This window comes from Octodon degus, unplaced genomic scaffold, assembly GCF_000260255.1.
Source record: "Octodon degus isolate 3935 unplaced genomic scaffold, OctDeg1.0 scaffold00008, whole genome shotgun sequence".
Taxonomy (NCBI): domain Eukaryota; kingdom Metazoa; phylum Chordata; class Mammalia; order Rodentia; family Octodontidae; genus Octodon; species Octodon degus.
In genome coordinates this window covers 12,949,849-12,975,428 of record NW_004524584.1, presented here as the reverse complement: position 1 = coordinate 12,975,428, position 25,580 = coordinate 12,949,849, and the positions used below count along the sequence as shown (strand labels likewise).

General features: G+C 39.6%; 1 protein-coding gene across 14 annotated transcripts in view; it reads left to right on the top strand.

Annotated features, from left to right (window-relative positions):
* Positions 1-2,880: 2,880 nt before the first annotated feature.
* The window catches only part of Setd5 (SET domain containing 5), a 77,089-nt gene continuing 54,389 nt past the window's right edge, over positions 2,881-25,580 (top strand). For all 14 annotated transcript variants that reach the window (XM_004625050.3, XM_012517749.2, XM_023705544.1 and 11 more), the window contains exon 1: positions 2,881-3,222. The gene's annotated coding sequence lies outside the window, so the exon portion shown is untranslated. The remainder of the gene's footprint in view (positions 3,223-25,580) is intronic.

The following is a 25,580-nucleotide window of genomic DNA, read 5'->3' as shown; positions in this document are numbered from 1 at the left end:
ACTGCCACATCCACTCAGTGCCCCCAGTCTCCTTTCCTAGGTCTGGACTTTCAATTCATTATGTAGAGATTAAAGTCTTTAGTGGTGCAAAGCAAAAGTAAGTTTATTGGAGAAGCACAACAAATTCCTTACTAGAAGGAGGAGCCCCAGAGTTGAGAGTCCGTTGCTAGTTGCTAGGAGTGGGCAGACTTCCTTTTAAGTCCCCAGGGTTTTCCTCCTTCCTTTCAGTGGTAATAGTCATGAAGGCAGATTTGGGTTATGGCTGGGTCTGCCATCTCCAGTCATGTAGCCTTTGGCCACTTTTAAATGGATGCTCCATACAAGTCAACAAGTGCACAAGGTGTCCTGGTTAGTTTGGTCCCTTCTATTCATGTCACTACCCTCATCTAGTACATGTGGTCCTACCTCTGGTTTAAGCTAAAGTTTCACTTCCTTGTGTTTTTACCCCTCAGAACCTCCCCAAGGCCCACTTCTGTATTTTGCCTGTGGCACTCCTGTCCCTACAGTGAAAAAGGAGAAAAAAAAAAAAAACTTAAAAGTTAAGGCTAAAACAGTGAGATAGTTCCATAAGCACTTGCCTGGCAAGTACGAGGTCCTGTGTTTGATTCCTGGTCAAAAACAAAAGTAATAGAGGTCACCGGCCATCACACTCATGAGAATGGATTTTCTTGTAAGTAGTAAGGAACCAGTAACAGATAAAACCAGAGTTTTATCTGTCATCCTGACAATATGTAAAATGCATCAGAAAATAATAAAGCAATGCAAGTTGGGAAGCTACTATACAAATAACTGAGCTCAGTTACTAACTAGTGAGAACAGAAATAAAGGGATGCAATGAGCAATGTTCAAACGAAAAAGGGTAGTAGAGGTCAGTAATCAGAAGTTATCTGGATTGTGAACAGGCAGGCCCAAGTGAAGAATCCTACCTGAGAAAAGTAGATAAAATGAAAATCAGAGTAAACATCTCAGAAAGTATATTGAGGAGGAATAAAAACACTTCTAGGTAAAAGGCCTCAATTCTTGCCTAAATTTCTGGTGGAACCAATCTGTCTGGTTTCATGACTCACCAGGCATACTCAAGATCAAGGGGGAGAAAGCCAGTGGCACGTCTGGGGACTGGATGAACAAGTAACACATGGAAAATTGCACTAAAGTATGGGTTGCTAAAATGCCTGCCTGGAAAGATGCAGAGGAAGCAGGAGGAAGGTGGAGGGAGGGTCTCACAAGGGTCTGAAGCAAAGAATAAAATTTATGACTGTGAGGTGCTACATTGTACTTCGGCAGTACAGGAAAATTCAAGTGGGATGAATATAAAAAATCAGTCACATCTTTAATCTCCAGGAAAGAACGCTCTAAAAAAGGATAAGTAGTAATAACTCAAGTGTCAGTGAATAAGGCTAATTCCAGGTCAATGCCTAGCCCCCACTGTCTTCCTCTGTCACAATAATTTACCTCCTGACACAAACTCAATTCTGCCCCTCAAATCTTACAGCTGCTCTACTCCTATAAGACAACGCCCAGGCAGCAGGTTTGCTCTTAAGCCTGGCCAAAGAATCCCGCCCATAATCGAAAAGCAAATCGACATGGAGGCGATGATATCATGAAGGGGGAGGGGAGGGATTCTTCTAGGCCCAAGGCGGTCCTTAGAGGACTGAAGGCAGCAGAGAGCTCCCAGAAAGGTACTGCGGCACTCCCCTCCCCCTGCCAAAGAAGGGTGCGGCCCTCTCTCCGCCCCCTACACTGCAGGGCTCAGGACTGCAGCTGGAGCGCGTTTTTGGAGAACCTGCGCCTTCTACCCCCAAACCAGCTAGACAGACCACCGCGTTTTCCCAACCCCCAACAGCTGCCTGGAATAGGTCCGGCCCTTCCAGAAGTAGGGAACCTGGGCGGAGCTGTGGCAGCCAACACCCAGAAGCCCAGGCCGGCAGCCCACCCCCGCCTCCGGCGCGCGTTTCCTGCCACGTTGCGCTGGGGCGCTGGGCCAGACACTGCGGCGCAGGCCTTGGGGAGGGCCAAACCAACGCCCGCCTCCCCGCCACAGCCGACAGCCCGCCAAGTGGTTTCGCTCATTTGGGACTCGAGCCAATAGCAAGGGCCCATTCCCCGAAACACAGCAGCCAATCAGACTCCAGAGCCTAACAGACGGCGGGCAAACTGACTCCCCTGAAGGCAGAGGAAGGTGGGAGGACGCCCGCACTGGAGCCACTTTCACTGACCTCCCCTCCCCCGCTGAAGCCGACCGCGCCGCACTGCCGGCCCTCACCCCACCTACCCGCCCCACCCAGGGGCCCGCGAGTCGCCAGGCGGCTGCGCACTACTAAGACTGTAACTGACAGGCGCTTTACTCCAACCAAAATACGCCATTTGTGTTTTCACTTACGGCGGGAGGAGAAATGGCCAATCAGCTACAAGAAGTGAGGCCGGAAGCGCCCCTCCCTCTTCAGGAGCAATGGCTGTCCGGCTTCGAGCCTTTTCCGCTCTCTTCTCCCTCCCCCTCCGGTTGCTGCAGGGCGGGCCGCCCTCGTTCGTATCCGACCACCCGAGTTCCCATCCAAATAGTTAAACCGTCCTATTCCGACATCCCGCTGGAGAAGGCGATTCCCAGCCACAGTCGGCCCACCTCAGCCACCCCTCCCCCAGACCACCGGACCTCCCTCCCACCAGAGTTCCGCTCCCCTACCTAGCCGAGGCTCTCTGAGGAGCCGCAGCCCCAGAGCACAGCCTCTTCTCTAGGCGGCCCCGGCGGCTTCTGCTGATTGGCGGCGAGCTGGCCAATGGGTGCGGGGCGGTGGGCGGAGAGGCCAATCGTGAAGCGGGAGGGGGCGTGTCCTGAGTGCCCCTGGCGCCGGCGCTGGGAATCCCCGTGCGGTCAGTGGCGTTTCCGCTCCGGCAGCGGGGTGAGTGAGCTCCTGCCGCTGCTGCCGCCGCCGCCGCTGCCGGGGGAGGGGCGGCCGCCGCCCGCCTGCGCTCAGAGACTCACGCAGCCCCAGTCCCGCCAGTCCGCCAACACAGTAGCGCCGGCCCCCTCCCTCCCTGGCCCTTCCCCCTCCCCGCCTTCGGCTCGCTCCGCCTTTCTGTCCCCCACCCCCACCACACGGGTTCGGGCCATTCCCGGCCAGGAAACGCCGTGGCGCCGCGTTGGGCCTAACTCGAGTCTTGCTGCCTCCCGGGAGTGCCGTGCGCCGCAGCCCGGGCCCAGGCCCCGGCCGCGCCTGGGACAAGGTAAGGGTCCGACAGGAAAGAGACCCCGACTCTCACATCGAGCCCCGGGAAAGGAAGGAAGGGTCACCTCGCCCGTCTCCCCGCGCTTGCGTCCTCGGGACGCGGGCCCCGTACTCCCAGGCCCAACAGGAGGATACTGCCTCCCTCATCCCTACACGCCGCAGCCCCTCTTCTCCCGGCAGACGGTCCCCCCCCCCCCGATCGAGCCGACTCCACTCCCCTTTCGTGCCTTTCCAGGGCAGGACGCTCCCCTCCCCCATAGCTCCCCACCCTGGGAACTGCCTGCTCCACGTTCACCTTTGCCTGGAGGGTAGGCCTCACGTTCCCTTTCCGAAAAACACGGGCACACTGCTATTTCTGTTTCCCTACCCCCGTTCCTGCGGCCTTGTGACAACTCTGATGGCTCTAGTCCTCTCCATGATCTTCAGGACGCCTTCCCTTTCGTTCTCGAATCGCCTTCTCAGATGGCTGCTTCCTTTCCCACACTGAAGACATTACCTTCGCCACCCCCACCTCATATTCTTGGGCTCCGTGTGGCGAATGCTCCCGGATATCTGAGATCTCCCCACTGAATCTGTGGGGTTACAGCATGGAGTTGAGCCAGATTTTGTCGTTTTCCCTGCCTTGGGCGTGGAGAACGATCTTTTGAGAACGTTTTTCAGAGCAGAAAAATACATGCTTTATGAGTTCTCATTCGGTTTGCGTGCAAAGCAAAATGTGAAGTCAATAGTGATGGGAAAAAGCCCTGGTTTAAGTAGATGAATCGCGTGAGAAGGGAAAGTTTTTAACTGCTGGGAAAGCCCCTTCTATGCTAATTGATTCTATAGAGCTCTCTGCTCATCTCCCTTTGAAATAAGTGGTCTTTCTCCTGGATCCTGATGCTGCAGCCAGCTCTGCTGGTCTGGGTCAGGGGTGCGTGTATGACCTGCATTTTCTGCTTTCTCATGTTACTTGTGCAATGTGTTCACCAGTAACTCACTTCTTGCCCAGAGCTGTGGTGTCACTGCTTTGTCTGTACCTAAGTTCATTCTCCAATTTTTGTTTGCTCATAGTACTGAAAGAATCCCCAGGTTCTCTGATTTCCTTCATCCTTGACTAAAGAAGTTGGGGTTTTTGTGACCAAGGTCACATTTACGGTTCTCTTGGGCATATTTTTGATTGTGGAGGATCCAGCTGAGTTATGTGTTGAGCTTTTTCAGGAGACTTTCTGTGTGCTCTAAATTTGGGATAAAGTATTTTTAATGGTTAACTTTATGTTACTAGTGTTTTTAGGTCATTCAGAAGAAAGTTACAAGGGATAATTTTTGGATGTGTGCTATCTGAGCTAGGGCCAAGGCGGAAAATACATCATCAGAGGTCTACGGGCCCTTTGGAGGACACAGAAAACCTTTTCTTGTTTTTTCTTCAAGCATTCTCAGGAGAATCATTTCTTCTCTTCTTTAGCCAAATATTCTGGCCCGTTATGGGATTAGAGTCCTTAAGGTTAACTCAGACTGTTATTATGTGTAGAAAAATGAATTATGTCCTTTGGTAGGACATGGCACAGGATGTATCTAGCTGCAAATTTAAATTCGACTGTTGAGTGCTTAGAAAATTGTCCTATAAATACTACAGCTTAATCTTTGCTCCTAAATTGCTGGCTTAATTGAAACAAATGTTTGGAATTTGGTAAATGTTGATTTTTCTAATAAAAGAGTTCAGTGTAAAAGAGTGACCTTAATATTGTTTCGCTCTAAAAACATAATTCTAGCCCTTTTAGCCTGGAGCACCCCCAAAAAAAATAAGTGGGTAAGGAGTGGGGGTGGGGTAAAGAGAAGGTTGTTCCTGTGTTGGATCACAGGGTGAGTATACAAGGCAGCAGCAGCTGCTAGCTCTGGAGCTCTGGTTGCTACGTGAGAAGCTTGAGTAGTGCTGGCTGCTGTCTCCAGGGAAGGACAGCAGTGCAGCGTCCATTAATGCTGTTGGCTGCAGGGAGCTGCACTTAGGCAATGCGATGACTGACTGCTTCAGGACTAAGAAGAAGCCTTGCTTTCCTGGGAATTTTCGCTGCTGAGCTGGTTTGCCTTTTATTGCTAGGGAGATGAGAATTAGTAATTCATAACCCTCTATTCATATATAGATATCAGCATCTGGAAACTGGATCATAAGATTTGGTTTTGGTTGGTTGGTTTTAGTTTAGTGTTTTTTTTTTTTTAAGCAGATTTTATCTGTTTTATGGTTGAATAGGACTGAAAGTTGGGAGGTATTTTTAAAATCCATTTAAAACCAAGGTAATTAGAATTTACAGATCTTCCTGAAACTGTAATAGAGGGGAAGTCGGATTTTATTTTATTTCCCACAGCTGATACGGTTTGCTCCATCTCTGATCATTGAGTCAGATTTGATATTTTGTTTTGGGTCTCTTTGCATTGATTAGTTCATATTGTCTTATTGGAATAAATGTTTCGCTACACGGTTTACTAAACTTGAAATGTTAAGCTCTAAAAAGAGTTACCCTTTTTGGAGTTGCTTGTAAATACAAATGTTTTCTTAATATATTGGTATCTAGGCATCTCTTCAGGGTTTTTTTTTGGGGGGTTGGTGTTTTGCCTATAAATTTAATTCACTACATTCTTGTTGGAATTAGTCTTCTAGGATGTATCTTAAGCCATAATCTACTTGAAATATAGGATAACCCTGAAGGAAAATTTAGGAATTGAATAAGGATACTGAGCATACAGCCTGAGTCCCTTATGTGGTTTCCCCTCCCCCACAACTCTTGAACAGAGACTGATTTCTGAATAAGCACAACAGTTGAGTGTGGCACTACTACTATAAGAAGGCCTACCACATACGCCACCAGTTACATGCAGAACCAACATGTGCCCACATTTTTTTTCCTCCCAAGACCCTTGCACTCTATTGCTTTTTTTTTCCCTCTCAGGTTTTGATTTGTTCAATTTTGTATAAATGTACCTAAATCCCACTTCATGCCCATAATTTGAAGTATTATTCTGTCTTATGTGTCAGGGAAGCAAAAAGAGTAGAGAGTGTTTTGTCATTCACAAATATGGCTCATGTTACCAGTGCTAAAGGCAGACCTATAAAACAATTTTTAATGGGTAGTATTTTGGGTGGTTATGATTTTTAATAATTATCGCATGCATAAGATACCATAATAGATAAAATAATTTTATTTACATTGGTTGTCTCATGTACTTGTAGTTTAAGATAGTTTTTGTTAAAATTACTGCATAATGTATAATGTGAACATTACCTTATAAAATAATTTGCCTTTGCACTTGTATTTCCTAATTTTTGGAAGTCATTGTGGTTACAGTATCATTCTGAGGGCTTATACTAGGATTTATGAAAGTAATATACTTGAAATTTTTTGTTTTTTGATTGTGTCTTGCATCCAGGGACTTACATACTCGCTGAAATTATGCTTGTCCTTTAAGGCAAGTATTTCATTTTTACCTTTGACTGGGGAAAATTGTATAGAAGGTAGATATGCATCTTGATACAGGTTCTCACTTTATTGCCCAATGTGGGCTTGAATTGTAATCCACCTTGCATAGCCTCCCAGAGTACTAGGGCTACAGGTGTGCCATTGTGTCTGGCTGAAAACTAAAAACTAGAATTTCTTCTTTGGTGGTACTGGAGTATTGAACCCATGGCCTTCTCACTGAGCTGCATTCCACTTGTTTTTAAAATTTTGAGATAGGGTCTTAACTTAGTTGTCCAGCCTGGGTTGGAACTTGCAGTCCTGCCCCAGCCTCCCAGAGTACTAGGATTAGCACATGCCTATACCACCAAGCCTAGCTTGAAAACTAGGATTTCTTGAGAGGTGTATTTTAGTTAAGATGTGAAACAGTTTGACTGCAAAATTTGTATATACTAACACAACTGGTAGCCGTTAGATTTAAAGTATTCTTTCGTGCCATAGAAAATAAGTGTAATGTATCTATGATGGACAGAACTAATGCCATTCCTTACTGCCAGGAATTCCAAATTCAAGATAAAATGGCATTGTGACCTTTAACTTGATGTAATGATTGATTTCTCTAATGATTAATATTCAGGGAAGGTTATGAAAGGTACAATATAATTTCCTTTTTTTATCTAAATTGTCCTGTTGTGTATTCAATTGTAAGTTGGGTAAAAGCTGCCCAAGAACTTTGTGAGTTGTGCTGTTTGAACATCATTTTAGAGAATTCTTATACCTGCTTAGAGTCTTAATACTCACTAAAGGGATCTGTGGGGTAAAAAATAATAATAATAACAGCTAGGTCTCAGTCTATACATGTTCTCTGAGCAGAGAATTTTCTGACTCCATCCTGCCTCAGTTTTTTCTGTCATTTTATTTGCTGAATACTTTATTTAATAAAGCAAAGTCATATTAAGTGTCTGATATGAAATCAAGAAAAGTGAATTTTGTGCTTTTTGGAATCTTAGTTTTAAAAAAACAGATTATAAAAGATGATTTATTTGATGTATGTGTCTGTAGCTTCTTACCTCTTCTGTGCTCCTGTCCTGTCATATGAAGATTCCCAGAGTTTTAACAGGAAATTGAAAAAATAATTGTTTCCTACTTTTTGTTATGTATACACACCCAGAGCTGGGGATAGTTTCAGCCTATATTATGATCACACACAGTAGCTATAGGAATTTGTACATTATGAGTTTGTATCAAGGAAATCAAGTTTTTCATTTGTGCTACCTAATCAGGGGGAGATGCTGAATTCCTTACTACTCTGCTTGAAAAATATAGAAGCCTGGGAGGAGCCACAGACCTCTGCAGGAGGATTTGGTCTGAGTAGAAAAAGAAGATTTTTGTTTCAAATTGCCAGCTGCTTATGTCAGCCTGACTCCCTTATTATGTCTCCAGTAGGCCTGTCAATATGGCCAAACAGCTAGATAAGTGCAGGGCAGGACAAAGGGCTCTGTGCACAGCAGGGAGGCAGTGTTGATGGGGGAGGGGCGGGAGGTAGGAAAGAACTGGAGGAGGAGGTTCATTTTCCTGGGAGATTATTCAGTTTGACATACAATTAAAGAAATCATTTCGGTTCCCACTCGAGCATTGAATTTATGCCAACCATATATTGTTAAACCCAAGTTTCCTGTATCCTGGAGTGATCTGGTAGGGATCCTTTCTCCTCCAAGGAAAAGTAAACGACTAAAGCGCTGTTAAAATAAGTCCCATCATTTCCACCCTCCTATATTTTGCAAGTCACCTCTTGAGTAGGCCAGGTCTATAGATCTGCCAGTTGAATTCTATTAAATGGGAAAGAATATTCTATCCAAGTTAAACTCATATTCTAGTACATGTCTGTTTTTGGATTGGGATTAGGCCAGAATATGTAGAATAATTTGTTTCCTATGTGGAATAGTAGCATGTTGTTAGTTCCAATTTTATTCAGTGAGATGAGAGAATACCACCCAGCATTTGTGTCTTGGGTCTCCATTATGTAAAATGCTGTAAGAAAGATCACATTGTTTTAGCCTCGTCTATATTTCCTGGAGATTACTCCTTCACATTTTTGTTTAGCCTCTACCTTCTTCAGTTTGTGCTTAACTCCCAGCTGAAGGTAGGATGGTTACATCCAGTTTATTAAACTTAACATAAATCCTGGAAGTAGAGGAGATGTGTAACTTATCTGGCCCTTTTATAGCAAAATCATAAAATATTTCAATATTTGGGTCCCTGTTACATTAAATGTTTTTATTAAAGTTTTCCAAGGATTGGTATCCTAAACAGTATTTTTATTATAAAAATAAATGTCAAATAGTACCATAAAGAATTGGCAGTCACAGACAAATTACATAGCAATTATTTGGATTACAAAGAGGTTCCTCCTTTGTGAAGCAATGTAGGATGAAGTCCTTTTTGTTTTTTAGAAATAATTGAACTTAGTTTTCTAAGAACAGTCTGTTGCTTGAATGGAATACCACCTGTATTGTAATGTTAAGCTAACCTTAAGGTTTTCCATTTTATCCATAGTGTATGAAACAAAAAAGAGAACTGGAACGATAATTTCTGTTTACAAATTAGCAAAGAGATTGTTCTGACCTAACAAGATATCCAAAATACTGCCTTGAATACATACTACTATTTAAGCAAATCTGACCGAATTGGTTTGTTGATTTTTTTTGTTGTTTTGTTTGTTTATAAATAAAAGATACTATATTTTTAAGTATAAAAATCTTGGCAGTTACAAGATTACTATCTTGACCTGAAAAGGGAAATTTGAATAATTGTCACTGCCATAGTTAGAAGTCTGTCTCTCATCAGTAAAGTAGCAACAGCATTAACATAAAAGTTAAGAAGCTACAGTACTTGACTGCTACAGAAATGTAGTTATAATCTATGAAAATAGAAATAATTTGTGGAATTAAAAAGAAGCTATCTAAGTCAAGCCCCATTTATACCAGTTATTGCCAGCATTAGTAAACATCCTTTTTGCCCACCCCCTTCCCAAATAATTACAGATCTCTTCAGCATAGCTCCTGTTGTTTGAGTTTTGCTAAAGACCCTAAAAAGTTCCTAGCACAGTAAGAATAAGGAACCGTATCTTGGTTCCAGAGGTTTTAATAGCTTATGTCTCCCAAAACAGCTAATCTCATTTTCAGTAAGACCTAGCCAGCAGTAGGCTAGAATGGAGGTGAAACACAAACGCGGTATCTCATCTTGACTGTGCAGCTGCTCCACCTTATTTCCTGCTATTATTATCCCACTACGCCTCTTCCCAGCAAAAAAGAAACTAGGACAAAGGGAGAAAATTGGATGGGCTAATGTGATTTTTATTATGGCTAGGATGTAGATTTGTTTACATTTACTTAAACATGAAACTAATTTAGCACCATTTTAAACGTGTGTAGTGATAGAGATCATGTAACTTTGGTGCCCTCTACTCTCTTCATATTGTTAGCCTTAAAGAAAAGATTTAAACAAACTTAATTTTCATTGGCTGATCACACAATTATTACCACCAGATGCCAGTGTATTATTAGCCCGAAAAAAGGTGGAATCTCTTCTGTGAATAATATTTACAGTTTTTGTTGGAAATTACTAATTTGTGAAACTTGCATTTATAACTAAGGTAAGATTTAAAATTTAAACCTTTGTGTATATGGCCTCACTAACTTAGTGCTAAAATTATCTGTTTGGTGGTTTTTTTTTTTTTTTTTGCGGTACCTGGAATTGAACTCGGGACCCTGTGCTTGCCGGGCAAGCTTATTCTACTGAGTTATCTCCCCAGGCCCTAAAATTAGCTCTTTGAATACAAATTTGTTTTTTTGGCTCTGGGTTCTGTAAGTTATAAGTTGTTCTTCAAACCTTTTTTATCCAACAGTACCCACCAAAACAAGAAGTTTTATTTTTCCTATTTTTATTGCTGTCTTCTGATGGTGAGCTTTTCCTCTCCCTACTCCTATTCGGAACACTCAAATAGTAATCGTGTAAGATGTGTGTGCTACTGTATATTTTAAGATAATTATTTTGTAATTCTTAGCTGCGGTGATCTGATTAAGATGTTCTAGAATCACGTTAGCATATTTAGTACTGTTGACATTGATTTTAACACACATCCTGAGGGATTTCATTGTACTACAACTCTACCCATTACTTATCTAATATTTTGTTATTAGATCCTCACCCCTACCCCTATTTATTTCCATGGGTTTTTTGTTTTTTGTTTTTTGGTTTTTTTTTTTTTTTTTTCAGCTTGTTTTTGAAAACTGCTTCTGTTACTGACTTCTGTGCATGCCACAACACATATAGTCTATACTTTCACAGCTGCTGTGAAGGAAGGTGATCTGCAGTTAATAACTGTTTAGACGTTCTTGCTATCCAAGAATGATTTTACTAATGAGAAAACTTGGAAGGATCTTTGGCAATTATACTGCTCATGCATTTATGCTACATTTTCCTTTGTTGTGGAGTGTTGAGTTGGCTTGTTTTGTTAGAGAACCCAGGTAGAAAGAGTGTTAGAGATGCTTATTTTAAAAATAAATGTGTTTATTGTAATGTTTGGGATAGAAAAAAACACTTTTCCTGTATTTTTTTTGAGATGGGCTCACATGTATCTCAGGCTGTCTAGAACTTGGAGAAGTTCTCCTTCCTTCACCCACACCCAACCCGTACTGCCTTGTTCTGTTTTCTTTCCAGAATATCATTATTTAAAATTACTAATTTAGTAACAGAACAAAACAGGAGTGTGTTGACAGTATCAATGCATATTTTAAGAAGAGACTAAAATTTATAGGATCTGTATACTAAATTATACATAGTTTCATATTTGGGCTTCCCCTCAGTAGTAGTGATTGAACCCAGGTCCTTTTTACTGACCTACCTCCAGCCATTTTTAATATTTTGAATTTAAGATGGGTTTTCACTAAATTGTCTGAGCTGAGTTTAAATTGTAATCATCCTGCCTTAGCCTCCCAGAATGTTGCAATTATAGGCATGTGCCATCTTGCTCCCTAAGCTATTTTTATTGAAAAACGTCCATTATTTAAAAACCTTATAAAAACAAAATGGCATGAAGTATTTTAAGATTTATTTAGCAAGCAGTTAATAACCTTTTTTTTTTTTTTTTTTTTTTTGCGGAACCAGGGATTGAACTCAGGCCCTTGCGCTTGCCAGGGAAGCGCTTATTCCACTGAGCCATCTCCCCGGCCCCTTCATAACCTCATTGATGGCATGCTGTGTTAGTGTTTTGAAGGGTTTTGGTTGGTTGGTTGGTTGGTTGGTTGGTTGGGTTCTATCTTTTTTGAGACAGGGTTTTTTATTGTTCAGCCTGGCCTCAAACTCATGGTGATCCTCCTGCCTCAGCCCTCCAAGTGCTGGGATTATAGGTGTGTGTCATTATGCCTGGCCAGTGGCATGTTATGTAAGTTGTACTAAAACCACTTACTGAAAACCCAAAGAAATGAAAATTATGCTAACCTCTTTAGAAATTACTCTAGCCATAACACTTAGGACAAGTATGTAATGAAGCAAACCTCCAAGCTCAACTCTTATTGGGCTTAGTCAACCTGACCCAAACGTTTTTACCTCACTCTTATTTAACCCTTAGGCCATTAATATTTAAAGTGTTGCTGGAATAGTATATCAGTTCATGAATTGATACAGAGCCTAGTAGGCCATGTGTTGATTCCCGTGGAAATATATTTTTAGAGAATCAAGGTAAAGGGTAGTGTACAGCTTTTTATAGTTTATCATGCACAGTTAGTATGAATGGAATGCTGCAGTTTGTATAGTACACTGAACAACTAGAAGAGAAATAGACATTTCACTTTATGAAACAACTGCTAGTTAAATGAAAAGTAATTTTTAGGCAAACCTTAGTTTTTCTTTATTCTGTAATACTACTAACATGTTCCTAATACTCAAGGTTTGAGTTGTATCTTTTATAAAAATGAATCACTGATGAATAGTAACCATGTCTTAGTTTTCCTAGGGCAATTCTGTGTTTATATCTGCTTTTCCACCATAATTAGTAATAGTGCCCCCCCTTTCCATTCTTAAGAAATGTCCCAGTTTGGGTCATAAATTATATGTTCACCTTAATTATAGAGGATCTTGAAACTTTGAGTCCCTTCCCAGTAATCCCATTTTTCTTTAGAGTTCTTCTGATTCCAGAGTCTTGCTTATTCCAGTCTCGTCTGTGCTAGCCCATCTTTTAGTTCCTGTGAACCCCTATTTCCAAGTGAGTGATTTTTAGAATGCCTTTTTTTCTTTTTATGTAATAGTATGGGAAGCAGGAAATACAGATTTGATTTGGGGGGGAGGTATGAAAAATTCCAGTTACAGCCTCCTGTGATGGTGAATGCCTGTAATCCCATCACTCAGAAGGCTGAGGCAGGAGGAGTGCCATGAGTTTGAGCCCAGCCTGGGTCACATAGTACAAGGCCAGTCTGAAGTACACAGTGAGACCCTGTCTCAACAAACAAAAAATCCAGTTACAGCAAAATACAAAGACTCCCTTTGGATTCTATGAAACTATTAGCTTAAAATGTTCCATTTGAGGCAGCTGGAGATACAGCCCAAAAGTAGCATACATAAGGCCATGGGTTTACTCTCTAGCCCTCCAATCTGTTTGGCACTGTGCTGGGCTTTGTAAATAAGTTTGACTCGTCATAAGTTCTTTTTCTGTGAGTAGTATACTTGTTGAAGAAATGTTTTATAGAACCTCCTTTTTTAATTTTAAAGGTTAGAAGCATTTATTACATTCCATTATTATATGACCTCCTCTTGCCTTATATTTCATGTAAATTAGTGATAAAGTGCAAGCATATATTGTAATGGTATTGTGTACTGTAATCATTGAGTTGTATAGTGTTTGCTTGTCTGTGTGATAAGCAGCTGTTGATATTCACTGTATAGGTCAGCTATTCTTTTTTTTTTTAATGTATTTGGTTGTTGCAGGGTCTCACTACTCAGCTCAGACTTGTTGTAATCCTCCTTTCAGCCTCCCTAGTGCTGGCACTACAGGCGTGCACCACCATGCCTGGACTCACTCTGGCCAGCTCAGGCTCAGGGATTGAGCTACAGTCCCTTGCCTTTAGTCCCCTGAGCTATCTCTCCCACCACAGGTCAGCCATTCTTAAACTTTAAGGTCATAAAACTTGGAGGTCCCGAAGAAATCTTGTTTATGGGGGCTGTATCTGTCAAGACTTCACATGTTTGAAATTAAAAAGGAAGGAAATTTAAATTATTTAAGCATAATTGATAAGTTCTTTTGGTGTAAAATAATTTTTACTGAAAAGTAACTTGATTTACAAAGTTTTTATTTATTTATTTATTTTTATTTATTTATTTTTTTTACAAAGTTTTTAAAGGAGTATTCCCTTTTTTTAAAAATTCCTTTAGTATCTGGCTTGATAGAGGACAGCTGCTTTTTCATAACTGCTTCTGCCTTTGTTGTAATACATTGTTTTGGTTGGTTTTGATACAGAAAATCTGGTCTTAACACAGATAATATAGATTGAAAAGGGAAGACCTCACCTACACCTACCCCATGAAAGAATCTAAGGACTTTTGCAAGTTCTCAAACAACCGAGAGTCACTGGCTTACATCCATTTTTTTCCTTCATGCTTATAAAATGAGGAAATTTTATCACTTCAGTTTGCAATATTCTGTTGTTTATTATTTGGCTATTCTGAGATATGTTTTGGGTACAAAAAAAATAGGTATTTTCGTCTCTTTTTTACCTTGTGTACTTGCATGTTTTAAAATTTTTTATTGGTACATTTTAGATATACATAGTGATAACATTCCTCATAGAGAATTTGTATTCCTTAGAGAATTGGTGCCTTGTGCTCGTGGTTTTAAACATGTCTGATGCATTACAATATCTTGCCATCACTATTTTTGACATTCACGTTGTCCTGTCTTTGGCTGTTTAATCCTAAACTTGTTTTTGTCTTTGTTTCTTTTTGACTTCCCCTTGTACTGAGGAATGAACCCAGGGCCTTTGCCCTGACCTACAGTACCACACTGTTGTGGGGTTTTTGCTTTGTCCTTTGAGATAGTATCTTTTTAAATTGCTTGGGTAACACTTGAACTTTTGATCCTCCTGCCTCAGCCTCTCAAGAGTGCTGAGGTTACGCTTCTGTGCCACTAGCCTGCTATAGGTACCATTTTAAACTTGTTTGACCATCTAATCTTCTCTTACCCCCATACAGTTGGTATAGTACTAATAACATCTTACAAATGAGGAAACTGTCTGAGGAAGTTTTGTACTTTGCTTGGTCAGACAGTCGAGTGGTTGAACCAGAATTCAAGGCTCTTAATTATGTAAGTCAATGGTGCCCCAGTTGTGTGGTTTTGTTTCTTTTTCGCCCTTAGGGTATATCCCTTTAGAGATCTTGAAAATTACAGGGTTTTGAAATCACTTAGAATGATTCTATGTGGCTATGCCACCAGCTTGATTTGTTTCATTTTACTTTCAGATTTTTGAGGGATTACTTTTTGTGCAGCAGTTATGTAAGATGCATATGTATGTGTGTATGTATTTTTACATATTTATGAAGTACAGGGTCTCACTACAGATTGGACTCTTTAATGATCCTCCTGTTTTCAGCCTCCCAAGCACTGAGATTACAGGTGAGAGCCACACCCTGTCTCAATCACCTGTGCGCTCTGGGGATGGGGCTGGGATGGCAAGCCAGGGATTGAACCCCATCATGGTCCCTGCGTCTGCCTAAGCAGGTGCTTTAATCAGCTAAGCTATCTGGCCAGCCCAAGATACTTATGTAGCACTAAATGAAGTTAACAAAGATGTTGTAGTCAGAAAAATTTAGTTTCTGCCCTACTCTTTCACCCTCTTTTCTCCCTTCTATACATAAGACTAGATAATTGAGCACGAATATTCAAAATATTTGTTTTAAGAAGCATTTAAGTTTTATTTCATTTGAAGTTACTGTTTCCTTCTAGAGTTTTAAATAAATAAGGTATATTTTTATCCCAAAGAAGAGGAACATGCTATGGAAGAGGAGTGTGTAGTTTTCTATTTTTTAGCAACCACAATTTTTTGACTTAAGAACAATCAACTTGAGATAAGAAACTTTCTGTAGTAATACTTTTTCTTGTAATGTTAGTCATATTTTTGTCTGGTCAGTTCAGATAGGCTGGGGTACTGGTGCTGCATAAAATCAAGAGAGCTCACAATTAACATTTCTTAAAAGTTTCCTTGAAATGTTACTAATTAGAAAAGCTGTTGCCTGGTTTTTAACTGTCATTTAAAATTGAAATTACTTAAGTTTTAAATAAAATATTAAATCTTTTAAAATATTAAACCTGTTAAATATATTTTATGTTTGCTAACTATAACATCTTAAAATATATTTCAGTATGTCATTCTAATATATAATATGGACTGCAAATGATTAAAACAGAATGCATCAAGTGTTAAAGAGCAGTGATTGATAAGAATACGAGGGTTCTGGAATTGCATGAATCTTGCTTCAGGTGGTTTTTTGTTTGTTTGTTTTTGTTTTGTTTTGTTTTGTTTTGTTTTGTATTTTCCCCTGAAACTTCAGTTTTCTTGTTGGAGGTTTTTGGCAAGTTTAATCCTTTTGGTCTAGCAGAAATAGTATATTTCTTATGAAGTTAGGGGCATTACATAAATTAACATGTGTGGCTTAAAGAACAGGGGCTGGTACAAAATAAACATCTAGTAAATATTTTTAATTTGGAAGTTGGTGTGATTATGAATAGTTACTAGTTCTCTAAACTTTTTTTTTGAGACAGGATCTCCCTGTGTAGTTCAGGCTGGGCTTGAATTAGGTGTGTAGCCCGTGCTTTCAAACTCACAGCAGTCCCCTGCATCAGCCTCTTGTGTGCTGTCTAAACTCTTGTATGAATCTTAAATAATGTTCACATGCTGTAAATAGTATGCAATTTTCATGACTGTTGATTATGTAAAAGAATTGTATTAACGAAGCAGTACTTGGCATTTGATGGAAATTTTAGGCTTCTGATTTCATAAGTATACCAGTTCTCATTATATAAATTTAATCATCTTTAGGAAATTTAATAGAGGAAAAAGCTTTAAAGAAACAAAGTTTCTTGTCAGTCTTCAGTCAAATATCAGAAATTATATTATTTAAAATAACTTTAGATATTGTCAGTGTTGAACTGTCATATTTTATTATCTGCCTTTAAGTGCCTTCAAATAAAAATATGTAAGATTAGATTGCTCATGAGTTCATTTTTTAAAAAAATACTTTGAGTTTGGAGTGAAGTTGAAGAGTACTAAAATTAATTCAGATTGGATGATAGTTTTTCCATTTGGGAATGGGAATGGTAGGAAAGGACAAAATACTGGACTAATCACCCCTTCCTCTTAAGAAAAAGCAGCATCTAAAATGCACACATTTTGATTTTTAGAACAGTCTTGTTACAGCTACATGTTAGCCTTATGGATGAAATGATAGGTTTAACTTGGCTTTAGAATGGGAAGGAAGTAATAAGGGAACAAGATGGACTTGGTAATCTTTGAAACAATGAGTAAATGGAATTCTGTATTCAATTTCACTTTTGTGCTTATTTGAAATTTTTCATAACAAAAAGTTTTAAATTTGAAAATATTCATAGACTTGGCTATGGGTGGGTCTGGTAAAAAGTAGGCTGGCTGTATTAGTAATAAATAACCAATGAGACAGTTGAATTTTTGTCTTATAAATTTTAAATTCTGTGCAAGGTTGACCCAAGAAAATTAACCAGATATTTGTATAAGTGCATATTATTGGATGGCTGCAAGCAAATGTTAGTAGCAAGTTATGATAAGACTTCAACTATAACATTCTCCACTTGGCACAGTTGCCTTGGAATCAGGAAGGTTTCTGTTTACTTTCATCACAGCCTCTATTCTATTCTCCCTAGTGTTATATAGCACTTGATACATATCAAAATTGGGTGGTTGGTCTCTTATAAACAATACCTTGTTTAATTCTCTGAATGATGTTCTAAAGTACTTTACCATTGAGTCAGTGACCACATACTCTGATTCATTAGTGAAAAGGTGAGCCCAAGATCTTTTAGTTATATCACTTCTATCTTACTTCAGGGAGCTTTTTGCCTCAGCTAATGTAATCTGCCTTTCCCTTAGCTTTTGACTTGGGTATCACTATTCATCTATAGTTTATATTCCCCCCCCCTTTCGGATTATTTATCAGTTTGTTTGTTTTTTAATATAGTCAGTCAACTAGGGCAAACTTCATTGAGGTCCAAAAGCCATAGGCATAGGAAAGATACCACTCTTCCAGAGAAGGATGAGCTGATGGAAAACTTTGCTTGACCTTGAGTTGGAGGTAGTTAGTGCTTGCTGTAGCTGATACCACCAGGATATAGGCAGGCATCACACCTTTTTTTTTTTTTTTTTTTTTTTTAACTGGGGATTGAACTCAGGCCCTTGCGCTTGCCAGGGAAGCGCTTATGCCACTGAGCCATCTCCCTGGCCCCAGGAGAATCATCTTGTCAAAGTTGTACTTCTGGGCAGGCTAGCACAGGGAAGGTTCTGTGATACTACCTCACAGGCAAAACACCAAGTGTAGAGTGGGCTTTTTGTGGATGTTAGAATTAGAGACAATGTGGCCATCGTTTCCCAGCTGTTCGCCAGGAGATACAGTATCAGATTGCTAGTAGGTAGGATGCCCTACTTGATTGGATTTTGGCTTGACCTGTTTTTTTATGGTGTCTCTAGCCTCAACCTCAAGGGTCTGTTGGTCTTGTCCCTCAGGATCTTCACAAATATCTGATCTGTTTCTCTAGCTCACAAACATTTGCCTTTAAGCCTCTTTTAAAAGTTTGTAAGTTAGTGTTTATGTAATAGAAAAGAATAATAGCCAAAATAAGGCCAATATTGTCTCCTTTGAGCATGATTGATAAGAATTCATAGGCATATGTATGCTGAAGTAATAGCTAAGAAATATTAGGCTTAAAATCAGCTAGGAAAAAAACAGTAATACCCTGGATCAATATTTAAACGTTGCTTACTAGAGCAAATGGGAGAACTGATAGATTTCCTGTGGCTTCCATATACAGAAATGGGAAGTCTTGGAATTTAATACTTTCATAATTCAGGAGTTTGACTGGTTTTTTTAAAGCAACCCTTAAAGAACCTGTTGGTTGTATAAGTTTTTGTCAGAGGTTGAACCCAGGGCCTTCCCACTGAGCTGCATTTATAACCTTCTTCCCTTTTATTTTCATTTTTTTTATTTTGGGGCAGACTCTTGCTAGCTTGCCTAGGATGGGCTCCAACTTGAGATCATCTTGTCTCAACCTCCAAGATTGCCAGTATTACAGATGAGCACCATTATCCCTGGCATTGTATTTTCTTACTTTTATTTTAGAATTCAGGGATGAGTACAAGACCATTGTTGCTTTTACAGGAGAGCTTCATGTTAGTTTTCTGATTGGCCCAGTATGTTAGAGGTGAGACCCCTTAAGTGAGAACAATGGTACAGGCCTGTAATACCAGCACTCCAAAAGGCTGAGGCAGAAGTAATCACAAGTTCAAGCCCAACCTGGGCAATTAGTAAGAGCCTATATAGTATTTTTTCATGTTTCCCTATGCAACTTTTTTTGCACTCAAAAAACCCATAATTTTCCCCCAGGAAATTGGAATCTACTAGTTTTAGTTATAAATGATGACCTACAAGAGATGTTTGTTAAAATCTAGAGAACATAATATTTTATTTCGTTTTTATTTTTCTTTTTAGGACATATTTTTTGGAAGACTTTATGCTGGTTACCAAGTATTAGAAGAAGAAATGCCCCAAAGCAATAGTGTTCATCATATGAAATATTTCCTTAGGAAAAAAAATAAATTGATATAGAAGATTTATTAACGAAAAAAATAACATTCATTTTGCATTACTGTGTTCAGTGGTGGAGTTCTGGGTATAATAGCTCAGGGTTAAGCTATGCTATGTCCAGAAAACCAATAGAGATGACTCAAGGAGAGAGTGAAAATAACTGGGGAAATGTAACATGGTATGTGGTTATAAAAGAACTATGAACAGCTTAGTGTGCCAGTTACATTCATTAACTTCAGTCTTCAGGCTAATTTAACCATAATTAGGTCCAGCCAGATACCTCAGTGGACTAAAATGCCTGCTTAGGCAGAGCGCAGCTGCTGCTGATGTTTGATCCCCAGCCTGCCTTCCGGCCCTGCCCCTGGGGCCCACTGAGACCAGCAGTTGAGACTAGGTGCCTGGACATGGTGGTGCTGGCCTGTAATTCCAGTGCTTGGGTGGTTGAAAGCAGGAGGATCACTATGAGTCTGATCTACGCATTGAGACCCTATAGACCCTGTACTAAACACATTTTTTTAAAAAACATAATTAATTACATGAGTATTTTGTTCCAAATACAGATGAAATATCTCCTAAAACTAAGAATGAGCATGTGTCAAGGATTTAAAATCATTGTTTATTATTAAAATCTCTTGAGAAATGTTTGTAATCATAAGTTTAAAATTTTGGTTCTTTGGGCAATAGGAGTCGAATTGAAGGTCTTGGGTCTCATAACAAACCACTAGATAGCTGGTCTAAAGAAATACATCCCAGTGGGCTTGTGGGGAAATTAATGAGCTTTCTGTTCTAAAGAATGGTTTGTGTTTTGCTCAGTAACTTACTGTATTAGTAAAGGCAGGCTAGTTTTTGTCTGGACAGAACTTACAAATGTATATCATTGTTTGAATTGGTCACAGATTTCCATCCCTGCTACTTTTTAAGTTACTCTAAAAGTAGTTTCCTTTTCAGTATAATTTATAACAATTTACTTGGTTGTAGTGGTATATATTGTATTGACAGTGATTTGTGAGTTTTTTTTAGTAGCTGGACTTTACAATATGTATGCTTTGTAGTTCTAATAGAATCATCTGAACATCCTATTTAGCCTGTGACATGCAACATTGTTCTCTTGCAGAAGTATCCCACTGGAGTAGATGAGCTTTTTTGGCCTTTGTCCCTACTCTTAAGACTCTCTTACTTACTCATTATGAGAGACCATTCACTAATAACAGCAGTGAGCCACTGAGCTAAAATATGAGCCATCACTTTTGTATTGTAATTAGTCCTTTCAGATGAAGGATTATACAATTTAATTTTTATTTTTTCTTTTTGAAACAGGATCTTACTATGCAATTCAGACTCAGTGATCCTTCTGTCTCAGCCTCCTTAGTGCTGGGATTACAACTTTGCACCACCACACCTGGTTCTGGGGTTGGCATGGCATGCCTGGGATTCTGGGCCCAGCACAGCATGCAATACCAGGGATTGAACTTGGTTGGGATCTTGCACTTGCCAAGCAGGCATTTAAGTTGCCAAGTTATCTTCCCAAACCTGGATTATGCAACATTAAACTCATTTTATTTACCTGATTTTGGGGTGCTTCTGTGTTTCACTGATTTTTAGGTTACATAGCACACATAGGAGTGCAGTGTCATGACCAGCTATCTAGTGGTTTGTTTTGAGACCCAATAGTTAGCTCTGCTATAAGAAATTTACATTTCTGAGATCTCAAGAAATTTTGTCAACAAACTCATGCCATAAAAAATGACATTTCAATGGTTGAAACATTTTTAATAAGTGTATAATTGTCAGCCTAAACACTACTAGGCAGATTTTAGCAAATGATTAATAAGATTTATCTAAACTTTTCCTACCACCAGTCACCTATCTTTATAAGGAGGCCTCTCTCATATATCCCTTTTAACATATTGTTAAAGAAGGTTTAACTATATTAAGATGTGATATGCACAACTGATACTTTAGGAATTTGCTCTAATCAGTGGAATGGATTAACTCTTAGTTGATTGTTGGTTAAAGCTAAAGAATATTTCATTTTAGTTTTCAATGTTTTTAAAGATGTCTTTAAAATTTTTTTTTTTTCTGCTGTATTTTAGGGAAGGGTTTACAGAGTGTTCAGGGTCTCACTACTAGATCGGACTTGTAGTGATTTTCCTGTTTACAGCCTCCCAAGAGCTGGGATAACAGGCGCCCACCACCACGCCCAGTCGCTGTCTCAGCACACCTCTGGGGGCAGCACGGCAGGCCCGGGAGTTGAACCGGCCCCTGTGCCTACTTGCAGGTGTTTTAATCCACTGAACTATTTGGCCTGCCCTCAATGTTTTTATATATTTGAAATTTTTCATAATAAATTTTTACAGGTATAAAAATGTGTCAGACAGGATAAACATTATGAACAACATTTTGAAAGAGAAGAAACAGATTAGTAGCTGTTAATATACCAAAATAAATCTCATTCTGTATTACTAGTGTGCAAACACCCTTCCTCCAATTAACTAGCTAATATTAATAGTCTTGTTTGAACTGACCCAATAAGCATTAAGGGAGCTACTGTAGTTTTCTAATAGTGGGCTCAGTGATAGTGATAAACATGTTCTAGAAGGGTTGACTGACATCAGAAACGAAAGGGTTGAGAACCTAGGAGGAAGTGAGACCAATTCACTGATGTAGTGGTGAGTGGTGTTAGAAAATGAATTGCTAAAACACAGTCTGTGAAACATTTTGAAGGAAATAGCTTCAGTGAGATGCTCATGCCAGCACAACAGAAGAGTTCTCAGCCCATTTGGCCAGGCCTCTGTGGGGTGTCAGGTGTCATAACAATGTAGCGAGGTACAAATTATTTTGGTATTTTGGCTACATCATTTTTTTAGTCGGTCAGCACAGGTAGTCTTACAGATTCTAGGTTTTTTTCTATTTCCATAGGTGGTTAAAAAAAATAAAGCAAACATTGTATATATTTTAAAGAGAGTGCTAAATAGTATTAAAACAAAAACTTAACAAATGATACAGAATTTCACTAAAAAAAATGTGAATTTGACAGTATTTGTTGTATTGCTTAGAATTGTCTTAAAAATAGTTGTTTGGATTACCAGATATGTGCATGCAAAGTTGGAGAAAGAAAGAAAAAATGCTCTATAAGAAATTAAGAGAGAAAAAGGGGAGAAGTTGAAAAAACAAAAAAAAAAAAAAAATTAAGCATTAACTGCTTCTTTCCACAGACCAGCAGAAATCCACAGTACAATTATTCAAACTGTCTTGTTTACATAAATAGTTACATCTTTTTCCCCATCCTTCTCACTTCATTCATTGCTTCCTTTTGAACAGGTGTATTCCCTTTTCACAGTATCTATTGTACCCTTCAAATTTTACTCTTTCAGGTTCTTACACTAAGGGGACAATACAATGTTTGCACAAGCATTATATTTTATATCCCCCAACACAGAACTGATAGAGTTTGGGTAATCTTTGAAAATGAAGAGCTTAATCTTCTAGGTTTCTTGGATTTTCAGTCAGAATTCTACAAATGCTAGCTAGATTGCAGATGGCTAACATAATTTGTTTTTGTTTCATTGCTGGAAAAGAAGAAATTTAAAGCTTGGTGCATTCTGTTAAAAGAACTAAAAATTATCTGAAGGAACAACTATAAGAAAATACTTTGGTTTTGAAATGTTGCTTTACATAGGCTTAATTTTTAAGATCTCAGTACAAACAGTAAAAAAAAGATCTATGAAGTCTACTATATTTATTAATGTATTTAGTAGTTACAGGGTCTCACTACGCAGCTCAGACTCATAGTGATCCTCGTGTTTTCAGCCTCCCTAGTGCAGGCATTACAGGCGTGCGCTGGATTACAGACATGTGCCACTGCGCCTGGACTCTGTGGCCAGCTCAGCCTGCCGTGGGGGTGGGGCCAGCACAGCATGTGCAGAGGATCGAAATGTGGTCCGCACACTTACCTGAGCTTGTTTAAGCAGGCATGTTAGTCCACTGAGCTATCTCACCGGCACCAAGTCTGTTATTTATTAAGAATTTGACTGGGGCAACTCAGGAAGTTAGTGAGATGCTATCTTAGGTAAAAAGGAACTTAGTGAGAAGCCCCTGTTTTCAATCCTCAGCATCAAAAAAAAAAAAGAAGAAGAACTTTAGAGGAATGTAGCACATCCATTTAGTAGTAGTTTTTGGTTTGTTTTTTAAGACAGGATCTTGAAATGTTGTTTAGGCTGTCCTGGAGCTCACTACGTAGCCATGGTTAACCATGGTGATGTTCCTGCGTGAGACCTCAGAGTGCTGGGCTTGCAGCCACCACGCCCAGCAGTAGTAGTTTTTTGTAAGGACAGGATCTCCTTACAAAGTCTAGGCTGGATTTGAACTCACTTTGTAACCCAGGCTGACATAAAGCTCTGGGTGATCCTCCTGGCTCAGCCTCCCGAGTACAGACATGCACCACCAAGCTTGGCTGGCCAAGCCATAGTAGGCTTAAAAGTGAATCATGTAATTGTTGCAAATTTACATTTGATTTTCAGTTTGGTGTTTTCTTTTAGAATATAGAGAATCTAGTAGGAGAAAGATAGAATTGAGATTATTTTAAACTACAGGAGAATTTAGCCTTCCCAGTTTTTCAGAACTCCAAAACAATTGTGATGACACACCCATACCCAGCTAGCAATATGGAAACTGAGACAGAAGGATTGAGAGTCAAAGCCCAGCCAGGGCAAGTTGGCAAGACCTGAGAGACCCAGAGAAAGAGACAGAGACACTGAGATGTCATGTAAATGCCAAATGGTTTTAACTTTCTGGAGAAAGTAGTGTATAGATACTACTAAATATGCCATCCTAGCCATTCCATTTACAGAAGTTTACCCTAAGGAAATGGGTGTATGTATGTATAAAGAAGGATAAAAGTTACTGAGTATCCAGTATTACACACATATATTATGAAAAATTGGCAAAATGATGTCATTGGATAGAGAGATGTAGATTTCTACATATTCACAAAAAATGTCCAAAACTTAATGCTAAAAAAGCATAGAACCATTGGGGTTATCACTGTCATCTTGAGAGTGGAGAATTAGTTATGTAAGAATTTCTTTTTAGGTGCTTGTGATGTTTGCATTTTTTATTAAATAGTAACTCTATCTTTACTGAGAAAGCCATTAGTGGGAGGTCTATTGTACATACTACAATTATTAAGCCTTAAGGGGTTTTTTGTTGTTTTGTTTGTTTGTTTTTCGCAGAATGGGGGATTGAACTCAGGACCTTGTGCTTGCCAGGGAAGCACTTATTCTACTGAGCCATCTCCCCAGCCCTGAAGCCCTAAGTTTCTTTACTGCTGTGTTCTTAGTACTTAGTCTGTCTGAGATCATACAATAAATATGATTGATTCTTCTCTATCTTGAGAAATTTTTCATGCCCATTTACAAATCTTCATTCTTTGTAGAATTTCTGTAAAATAAAGGATTACATTTAGGTCCTAATCCTACATCTTTGATCAGCTACAGGAACTTGCCTAACTTAATGAAAGTATAACAGATAACTAATACTTTATAAATGTACATAGCTGTGTGTGGTAGTGCGCACCTGTAATCCCAGCACTTGGAAGGCTGAGGCAGGAGGATCACTGAGTTTGAGTCCAGCCTGAGCTACGTAACAAGACCTTGTCTCCACACACACACACACAAAAAGTGCATAGCCCCCTTTGTAGCATAAATGATTTCCATTTCAGGCTTTAAAAATGAAAGGGTCTGTCTGAATTCACAAAGAGGAGGCAGTTGCACAAGCATGAGGTTTTTCTTCCAGCCTCCTGGCATATATTACCGGTGAGGTCTAAAGCATGCCGCGAGCAAGCCTCAAAACACAGTATAATAAAACCTATCTTTAGAGGCTAGCCCTTTTTTTTTCTATTTATTTTTATTTTATTTATGTGTGTGGCCAGCTCAGCCCACCAGGGGGCGGGGCTGGCTGGCATGTGGTGCTGGGGATTGAACCGTGGTCCCTTGTGCTTTGCTAAGCTTGTTCTAAGTAGGTGCTTTAGACCACTGAGCCATCTCACCAGCCC